At 48.8% G+C, this 9550-nt stretch overlaps 1 protein-coding gene across 5 annotated transcripts in view; it reads left to right on the top strand.

Moving 5' to 3' along the window:
- The first annotated feature begins 314 nt into the window (after positions 1-314).
- TMEM184A (transmembrane protein 184A) overlaps positions 315-9550 on the top strand; it is a 29763-nt gene continuing 20527 nt past the window's right edge. The window contains exons 1-2 of one of the 5 annotated variants that reach the window (XM_084818209.1): positions 431-568; positions 2168-2201. The gene's annotated coding sequence lies outside the window, so the exon portion shown is untranslated. Of the gene's footprint in view, positions 581-1041; positions 1183-2152; positions 2202-9550 lie in introns of those variants that run through there. The other 4 variants (XM_084818210.1, XM_084818211.1, XM_084818212.1 and 1 more) reach the window with 4 other exon arrangements.

The following is a 9550-nucleotide window of genomic DNA, read 5'->3' as shown; positions in this document are numbered from 1 at the left end:
TATTTAGCTTAGAAAAAATGTGCGTAAGGGGAGGCACGATTGAGGTGCATAAAATGATGCAATTGTGCCGAGAACAAGCCAAATAAATACAGTGAAATAAATAAATGAAGCCCCGTTGAGTTTAATGGGGCTTACTCCCAGGTAAGTGGGCACGGGGGCTTGCAGCCTCCCTTCCCATCCCACTGCAAAGGGGCTTCCCAGTAAATGACAGCCCTAGTCTCGGCTAGACGCTTGATCCCGGGCAGCCCACGATTCCGCGTGTGCGCACACCAGCGCCAGGTGCGGCTGGTAGGGAAACAGGTGCAGGGAAGAGCGGGCAGGTGTTGGAGACGCGCGGGGGCCATTTCCACGGAGACGCGCAACCGGCAAAGGGAACCCGGTGAAGCTCAAGCTGGGCTGGAAAAGGGAAGGGAAGGGAGGAGGAGTCTCTGGGGAAAGGAAGCCAGGTGGAGGTGCTGCCGGGGGAGGGCTCTCCTGGGCCTGGAGGAAGCGAGCCGGGCCCGGCCCAGTGCCGCACTTCCTGGCGCTGCGCTCTCGGCGCGCCTCCGCCCGTGCGCTCCGGAGCCAGGTGAGTCTGGAGGTGGGGGCTGTTTGGGATCTCGGAGGGGGAATTCCCTGGGCCAGGCGCGGGGAGCCGGGGCGGCCCTGGAGACACCTCCGCCGGTGCTACCGAGGGAGGACGGAGGGAGGGGGGAAGAGACCCACGGATAGATCCACCAAGCTGCCCTGCCTTCGCGCAAACTTTGGGCTACGCGGCGCTCCTTGGAGACTTTTTGACAGTCCCAAAAGCGTGCGAGGATTTTTTGATTCCCGGAGCGAGCGAGACGCTTCTCGCCCTTCTCTTTCCTTCCCCAAGGTGCCCAGTAGTTCGCTCATCTCTCCGGCCCCGTGTATTTTCTGCCACACAGCCCCACCTTGTGCCCGGCGCTTTCCGCCGTCCCCGGTGCAGTGATGCGCCCAGGGCGGGAGCTTGGAGTCAAAGCCCAGAGCCCCGCAGCCCACCCCCCAGCGACCACCCAGAGAGTGAAAGATGACGGGGGCGGCGCCAAACAGGTCAGCACCTGGGCTGGCAAACTCTTTTGTTACTCTTGTAGGCACGAAGTTGCTACGATTTCAGGGAGTTTCATAGGCGGAACTGCACATAGTCGACGTAGTTCTCTCTCTCTCTCTTTTTTTAATCAGGTTTGGCAAACAGCTTTCTGTTTTTTGCTCTAATATCTCAGGAATGTAGAAGCGGTTGGAAAGGATAGAAAGGTGGGGTGGAGATGGTTGTGTGGGGGGCAACTGGAGCAATACACATGGGCGTCTGAAAGGGTGTCCCATAAGACCATGAAGTCCAGGGTCTAAAGTTACTTAGATGTTCCACTGTTCCAGTGACTCCCTTTCCAATTAGACCAGTCTTCACCAACCTAGTGCCCACTACAGCTCCCATCATCCCTGACCATTGGCCATGCTGGCTCAGACTGGTGCGAGTTGTAGTCCAAAACATCTGGAGGGCACCAGGTTAGGAACATAGGAAGCTGCCTTATACTGCATCAGATCCTTGGTCCGTACAGCCCAGTATTGTTGACACTGACTGGTGGTGGCTCGCCAGGATTTCAGGGAGGAATTTTTCCAACCCTGCCTGGGGATCGAACCTGGGACGTTCTGCATGCAAAGCAGGGGCTCTACCACTGAGCCACGGTCCCTCCTGAGGTTGGGGGAAGCTGATCTTGACCTACTTTCCAGTCTGTGCAGAGCAGGCGTGGGGTGGCAGTGTGGGTCCCTTAACCAACAGAGCACCAGGCATGTGTCTGTATCTCTTAAAACCAAGTGCTCTCTGGATGTTTTAATTTATAACTCCCATAATCCTTGACTATTAGCGATGCAGGCTGGGGACTGATGGACATTGAAGTCCAAAACATCTCAAGGATACTGGGTTGGCTACCTTTGAACACTTACCTACTACTAAATGTTGTTTGTGCTTCAAGTCTGGCTAGCATTTATTATTTATACCTTCTCATACTTCCTTTTTTTTCATAAGCAATATGCTTTCAGATATCTCAGCTGTGGAAGACTCTGTATGTGTGTGTTAAGTAATCAAAGAAATACCTTGATGTTTTTTTATTGTATTTGGAGAAGCTGGGTATGGTAAAAGTAAAACCTAAAATAGCTTTTATCTTTTTAGTATCATAATATGAACAGAACTTGGGCATAGCAAGGTAAGCATGTTACTTTTATCTTACAGTTTTGGAGTTGCATTGTTCTGATGGTCTCATTGTTTTAATTTGTTGACATTATTGTTTGCTCCTCTGGGTTGCTTACAAGAAAACGTTGGGGGGTATATATTTAAAAACAACAACAACAAAATACGTTTTCCCTAGTGCTGAGCAACTCTCCTATGAGGGAATGTTACAACCACTGGGACTGTTTAGCTTGGAAAAAGGGTGAGTAAAGGGAGAAATGATAGAGGTGTACAGAATTATGCATGGTGTGGAGAATGTGGATAAGGAGACATTTGATTTTTCTCCATCTCTCAGAATACTAGAACCCAATGGGGTCCTCCCATGAAGGTGATTGGTGGGAGATTCAGGACGGGTCAAAGGAAGGGCTTCTTCACACAGCACATAGCTAATCTATGGAATTTGCTACCACAAGACGTGATGGCCGCCAATTTGGATGGCTTTAAAAGGGCATTAGACAAATTCCTGGAGGAGAAGGCTATCAATGGCTACTAGTCCTGCTGGCTATATTGCTCCTTCCAGTATCCAAGGCAGTCTGCCTGCATACACCAGTTGCTGGGGAACATGGGTGAGAGGGTGCGGTTGTACTCATGTCCTGCTTGAGGGTTTCCCGTGAGCTGGTTGGCCACTGCATGAATGGCATGCCGGGCTAGATGGACCCTTGGTCTGATCCAGTGCAGCTCTTCTTATGTTCTTATGAGTTTACAGCAAAGGATGCCATCCTGTACTCACTTAAGAAGGTAGGAAGCAGCCATTCATCCATTTGGCTCAGCCTTCCCCAGCTGGCTGGGGGATTATGGGGGTTGTAGTCTAACACATCTGGAGGGCACAAGGTTGGGGAAGGCTGCTGTAGCCCATAATTGTCAGCGCTGGCCAGCAGTGGCTCTCCAGATTTTCAGAGTGGTTTCTCAGCCCTACCTTGAGACACCAGGGATTGAATGAGGACCTTCTGTGTGAAAAGCAGGGGCTCTACCACTGAGCTACAGCCCTTCCCTGGGAGTAAGCTCAACTGAACTCAGTTGGACTTACAGTGCGTAGACATGTCTATGATTGTGATGTCGAGGACAGTTGCAGTCTAATCCTCCCCAGAAATAAGTCCCACTGAGTTCAGTGAAACTTACTGCTAGCAGGACTGGCCCAAGCTATTTTGCCGCCTGAGGCGAAGTACAAGATGGCACCCCCTCCCTTTCCATAGACAAAAATTGACTGGATGGACACTTTAATCATTCTTCAACAACGGGACAGCATCTTCCACCACACCTGGAGGCCACAGGCTAGTTTAGGGGTCGCAAGACCGGCTGTGTGGTCCAGAGCCCTCTCCTCCAACACTGTCCTCCCACCTCACAGCATGTGCTGCCTGAAGCAACTGCTTCAGTCTGCCTAATGGTAGGACTTCCCCAACTCCTAGGTACGTGCAAGTAGAATTACGAAGTCTATACTTCAGGTATTCCACTGAACTCCAGCATTCTGAATTAAGAAATCTGTGGGGTTCTCCAAATTCCTTCTGTACAGAAGGATGGCCGAGGCTGTTTTGTATAAATCTGTGTGAACACAAAGGTGTTTCCAGGATCGGAAGATTTGATTTAATATGTGTTCAGTAATCTTTCAGGTCCCAGCCCTAATATTTTTCATATATATGTAAACCATTCTGAAGAAGGAAAACCAACTCATTAAACATCTTTTTAATATGTTAACCATCCTGCTTGCAGCTGATTAATTCACCAATCTTAAAATGAAGCATCTGTCATCTCGATGCAGGTGCAGTTTTGAGACTCTCCAATGAAGATGGATTTCTCTTGAATTAAATAAAGCAGGTGAATTAATTGATTCCCTGGAGAAGTGTTTCAGCACTTTCTGAATCAAGAGAGATACATAAGATGCTTTGAGAGACAGTGGAAAGGATTTGGGGGCTGAATCAAGAGGAAATTATATATACCTTAGGCATATACTTACCTGGAAGTAAGCCCATGGGAACTGGTGGAACTTGCTTCTGAGTAAACAGCTTTAAGACCATGCTGTTAACTCTTATTACTAGTGAGACTGTATTCCAAACACATATTCTTAAGCCTCCATGATTTTAGTCTCCAAAGAAATGTTTGTGCGTTACAGTCCTAACTAGATTTACTCAAAAAGGATCTCCATTGATTGTGGAGGTGTGGAGAAAGTGGTTAGGGAGACATTTTTATCCCCCTCTCCTAATGCTAGAACCTGGGGTCATCCCATGAAGCTGATTGGTGGGAGATTCAGGGAAAGTGCTCTTAAAAAGCAGAAGCAACCTAAAGAACCCGTGAACAACTGTGGGTGAGGAATCACCAGCACACAATAAATGCCTTGTGTAGAAAAGAGCCTTCAGCGTGGTGGCCCCCTTCCTGTGGAACTCCCTGCCTTTGGAGGTCAGGCAGGTACCAACACTGTGATGCTTTCGGCACCTCCTGAAGATGTTGCTATTTCGAGGCCTTCCCTGAGTGACCAGCCGCGGTTTATTAAGTTCAGAATCTGTTTTAAAATATTTTAATTGTTTTAATTATAGGGTTTTCTTCTTTATCTTGTTGTTCACTGCTCTGAAATCTTTTTTTATTTTTATTTTTATTATTGCATTTATATCCCGCCTTTTTTCCTCTTGCAAGGCACCCAAGGCGGCTTACGTTATCATCTTCCTCTCCATTTTATCCTCACAACAACAACCCTGTGAGGTGGGTTGGGCTGAGAGTGTGCGACTGGCCCAAAGTCACCCAGTGCGCTTCCATGGCTGAGTGGGGACTAGAACCCGGATCTCCGAGCTCCCAGTCTAACACTCTTGCCACTACACCACACTGGCTTTGATGTGGAGTGGTATATAAATACTGTAAATAAGTAAATGGAAAAAAAGCTCATGGGCAAGGGGCATTCTAACCCCATCTTGCAAACAGCAACTAGGGGCTTTGGCAGAGCCCCCTCCCCGTCGTGACCACCGCGTGCCTCGCTCACGCTTGCTTCTGCGCAATGGGGTGTACCGTTGCAGGTCAGCAGTGCCACTGACCTCTGCTGCTGCTCGCACTGGCTGGGCGGGGCAAGGGCGCCAGAGTCCTCGACCTGGATTGGCCCAGAAGAACGGGGCTGAGGTGCATGGGAGGGGGGAGAGGACCCCTTGGGGCTAGAGACTGTGCTGGGGGCAGGGAGAGATAGGAAGCCCTGGAGCCTGGCTTGGACTCACCAGTAGCTTTTCCCTTCCCGGTCTATATCAGGGTCCCAGAACCTCAGGCTTGGGGACCAAATTTGGCCCTCCAGGGGTGCTGGCCTGGCCCTCTGCTCTTCCCAGATGGCCATGCCCCTTCTGGCCCCACCCTCTTTCTCCTTCCCCACCAATCATTTGGTGGTTCCCCGGTTCTTGTGCAATTCTTCTCCCATTTCAAAAGGTCGAAATGCCTCTCTTATGGCTTAGTTGGCTGGGGGTGATGGGAGTTGTAGTCCAACACATTGGGAGGGTGCCCGGATGGGGAAGGGTGACTCATTCATGGAACTTATGCAGGACCAGACACTTGGCCGTCATTTTGACACTGTAGTGGACACATGGAAACCTCGAACAAAGAGGTCCTGGCCCCTTATCAGGAGGGCTCCACCCAGCCCAGAACAGGAGCCTTGTAGTGTTACTTGGAGTTTCCTTGATGGGAGGGGGCAAAGCAAAGGGATGCCTCATTTCTTTTTCCACGCTCTTGGAACCTTCTCCCACTCTGTTTTATTGTGCTAAAGGGCTCAAGTTTGGGGATAGCTGCTCCCTCCACCCTGGGTGCTTTAGCGCTATATTAGCTGTGGGAGAGAGGGGTACAGTCTGGAAAGTAAAGTGCAAGACTTCACACTTTCCATTTTCTAGTCCTGCCAAGACATTTTCTGGTCCTGCTGAGACCTCACCATATAGCACAGGGAGAAATTCTTTAACCTTGTGGTATGTATTCCCACCCCGCCCCGCCCACACACATAGACTCTTAATGCCCACCTTTCGGACACTTCTATAAGCCAGACTTCCCCAGCCTGTTGCCTTCCAGATGTGTTGGACTACAACTCCCATCATTTCCTAGGGGTGATGGGAATAATAGTCCAGTGCACCTGGAGAGCAACAGAAAGTCTGGCTGAAAGGTGCTGGGGGCTCAAGCAGGCCAAACACGTGCCACCCCCAACATTCCAGAGTTCCTGGAAAATCACTGAACTATTTTTTTCTTTGTTTTATTGTTTGTCTGCGTGCATCGCGGAGCCCGATGCATGCAGACACCATGGCCTTGGGGGCGGGGGGGAGCGGCCCTGTTTTGCTGCCAAGCTGATAAGGTGCTCAGCTGTTCAAGGTCGATATGCGAGGCGACAATAAGGACGGATTAGTGGAGCTGATTAACCCAGGAAGCCTTCAAATGTAGCAAGAGCGGTAAGATCTTCATTCCATTTCAACGTATCTCCTACAGCTGCCAATCTTGTATGGATGGTTATTTAGATGTATGGAGTGCTTATATTAATGTGTATGTTTATTTCATTTCTATGCTGCCCAGTAGCTGAAGTTTTCTGGGTGGTTTACAGAAATTAAAACCTCAAGGTACAGCATAAAAAAAAAATATAAAACATGAAAACTTAGAACTAGCAGCAATGCAGAGATTTAAAATACAGATTTAAAACAGCAGAGCTAAAAGACTAGAGTGCTAAAATGCTGGGACAATAAGAAGGTCTTCACCTGGCACTGAAGGGAGTACAATGTAGGCACCAGGTGAGCCTCTCTAGGGAACTCATTCCACAGCCAGGGTGCCACAACAGAAAAGGCCCTGGTATATTTGAAATGGAAGTGTTCGATCCTTCTGTTTTCCTTCTCTTTCTTTTTATATTAAGGATGATGTAAATGATTATTGTGCATGGATATGTTTTATGTGTTTTTTCTTTTTCTTTTCTTCCATCGTTCGCCCCACCACCACCCACACCTTTTTTCTTGTTGTGTGATATTGCTGTATTTGCGAATTAAGAAAACCATGAAGCTTTGTGACTGAGTTCCCAGTTAGGATTGGAACCCCCAATGTGCATGAAGCTCTGTGCAAGCTCACCTGCCTAGCTGGTGGATGCAAAAACTCTGTGCTCTTCTGCTCCTCTTGCCTCAAAGCAAACAGAGGTTTAGGGCGTGTTCCAAAAGCACTTGCTTTGCTCAATGACTAGAGTTCTGGGTAGCAGTAGGTTAAAGGCGCCTGGCTTGCTTCTTTGCCATGACGTTGCTGAGTGACAGCGACTGGATGGAAGCCAGGCAAAGAACGCTCTTATTTTACATAGCATGTTTTTGTTGGATCGCCAGATGGCAACAAAATGGGGCTTCAAGCAACAATGTGCCTGTGCGATTAGGAAGCTGCCTTATTCTGAGTCATGCTATTGGTTCATCTAGCTCCCATTTTCCCCAACTTGGTGCCTACTGGATGTATTAGACTACTGCACCAGAGAGCTTCGGCTATTGGGCGGTATAGAAATGAAATAAATAAATAAATAAATAAATCATCCTTAGCCAGCATGGCCAATAGTCTGATAGGTGTTTGAGGCCAGCTTGGTGTATGGATTTTGTTAAATCCGGATTCCTCCCATGTTACATTGTCGGACGTCTTTCTTTCTGTCAACTGCTCACGGACAGAATTGGATTTTTTTTACCAGAATTTCATTATCGTTCCGCTAATTCGCTACTGTGTGTTTCTTCAAATGCATTTGTGCAAATTAGCACTAATGTGCATTAGCGCAAATCCCCCTCAAGCCAGTTTGCACGTCCATGGAATCCGTGCAACTTGGAAAAAGCTGGTCCGCTGCAGTACACGCAGGTCAGATTTATAGAAATCTGAACTCAATTGAATCCGTTGAGGATTTCTCCGCTATTCTGACCTCCAACACATCGGAAGGGCAACAGGTTGGGAAACACTAGTCTACACGGTCTGGCAAAGGCTCTTCAGCGTTTCAGACAGGAGGCTTTTACCTACCTGGAAATGCTAGGGATTATGCTGGGACCTTCTACATGTTAAGGTTGGACTAGGTGTGTTTTGTTTTGCTTAAGCGCCTTCACCTTCCATCATTCATCTGAGGTGGTGTACACGATCCTCCCCCTCCCCATTTTTTCCACGCAACAGCCCTGTGAGTTAGGTTGAGAAATGGTGATCAGTGCCTGACAATAATATCCTCTCGTTGCTTTATTTACGTATTATTACATTCTCTACCCCCCCCCCCCAAATGGGCAAAGCTCTCCAGAGAGCTTCATGGCTGAGTGGAGAGTTAGCCTGGGTGTCCCTGCTCCTAGTCTGGTACTCTAACCACTACACTGTGCGGAAGTGAATAATCACAACTTGCAGAAATGTCCAGTTTTGCTATTCAAAATTTAAATGCATAACAAAGGCCACAATGTAGACACCAAGCGAGCCTCTCTGGGAAGCTCATTCCACAACCAGGGTGCCACAACAGTTAATGGTGTGGTGATGGCCACCAACGTGGATGGATGGCTTTAAAAGGGGATTAGGGTGCAACGTGGAAGATCAGGCTGTCGATGGCTACTTGTCCTAATGGCTTAAGCTACCTCTAGGATCAGAGGCTGCTTTCGAACTGTGGTGCTGGAGAAGACTCTTACGAGTCCCCTGGACTGCAAGGAGGTCAAATCAGTCCATCCTAAAGGAAATCAACCCTGACTGCTCATTGGAAGGACAGATACTGAAGCTGAAGCTCCAATATTTTGGCCGCCTAATGCGAAGAGAAAACTCCCTGGAAAAGACCCTGATGCTGGGAAAGATCGAAGGCAAAAGGAGAAGGGGACGGCAGAGGATGAGATGGCTAGATAGCATCACCGATGCAATGAACATGGACTTGAGCACGCTCCGGGAGAGAGCGCAGGACAGGAAGGCCTGGCGTGCTATGGTCCATGGGGTCACGAAGAGTCGGACACGACTGAACGACTGAACAACAACAACAACAGGATCAGAGGCAGTCTGCCTATGCTGAGGAACATGGGCAGGAGGGTGCTGTTGCACTTGTGTCCTGCTTGTGGGTTCCCAGTCGACAGCTGGTTGGCCACTGTGTGAACAGAATGCTGGACTAGACGGACCCTTGGTCTGATCCAGCAGGGCTCTTCTTATTCTCTCTATGGTTGCCTTTGGACGATGTTCTCTAGAAATTAAATCCCTGGGGAAAGCTGGGAGCGAGGGGAGAGTTGTTGCATTTTTCCCCCCTTGGGTAAAGGCGTGCGCAGGAACACTCAAAGCACCACAGAATGTGCAGCATCCCTCTTTGGCTTTTTGATTAGTGAAGGACAGGTTATTGCAATGAATACATCCAACAGGAGGCTGTGGAGGGCCTCTGACAAG

This window comes from Heloderma suspectum, chromosome 12 (assembly GCF_057233095.1).
Source record: "Heloderma suspectum isolate Gila_16-S chromosome 12, 16-S_ref, whole genome shotgun sequence".
Classification (NCBI taxonomy): domain Eukaryota; kingdom Metazoa; phylum Chordata; class Lepidosauria; order Squamata; family Helodermatidae; genus Heloderma; species Heloderma suspectum.
This window is presented reverse-complemented; position numbering and strand designations above follow the sequence as displayed.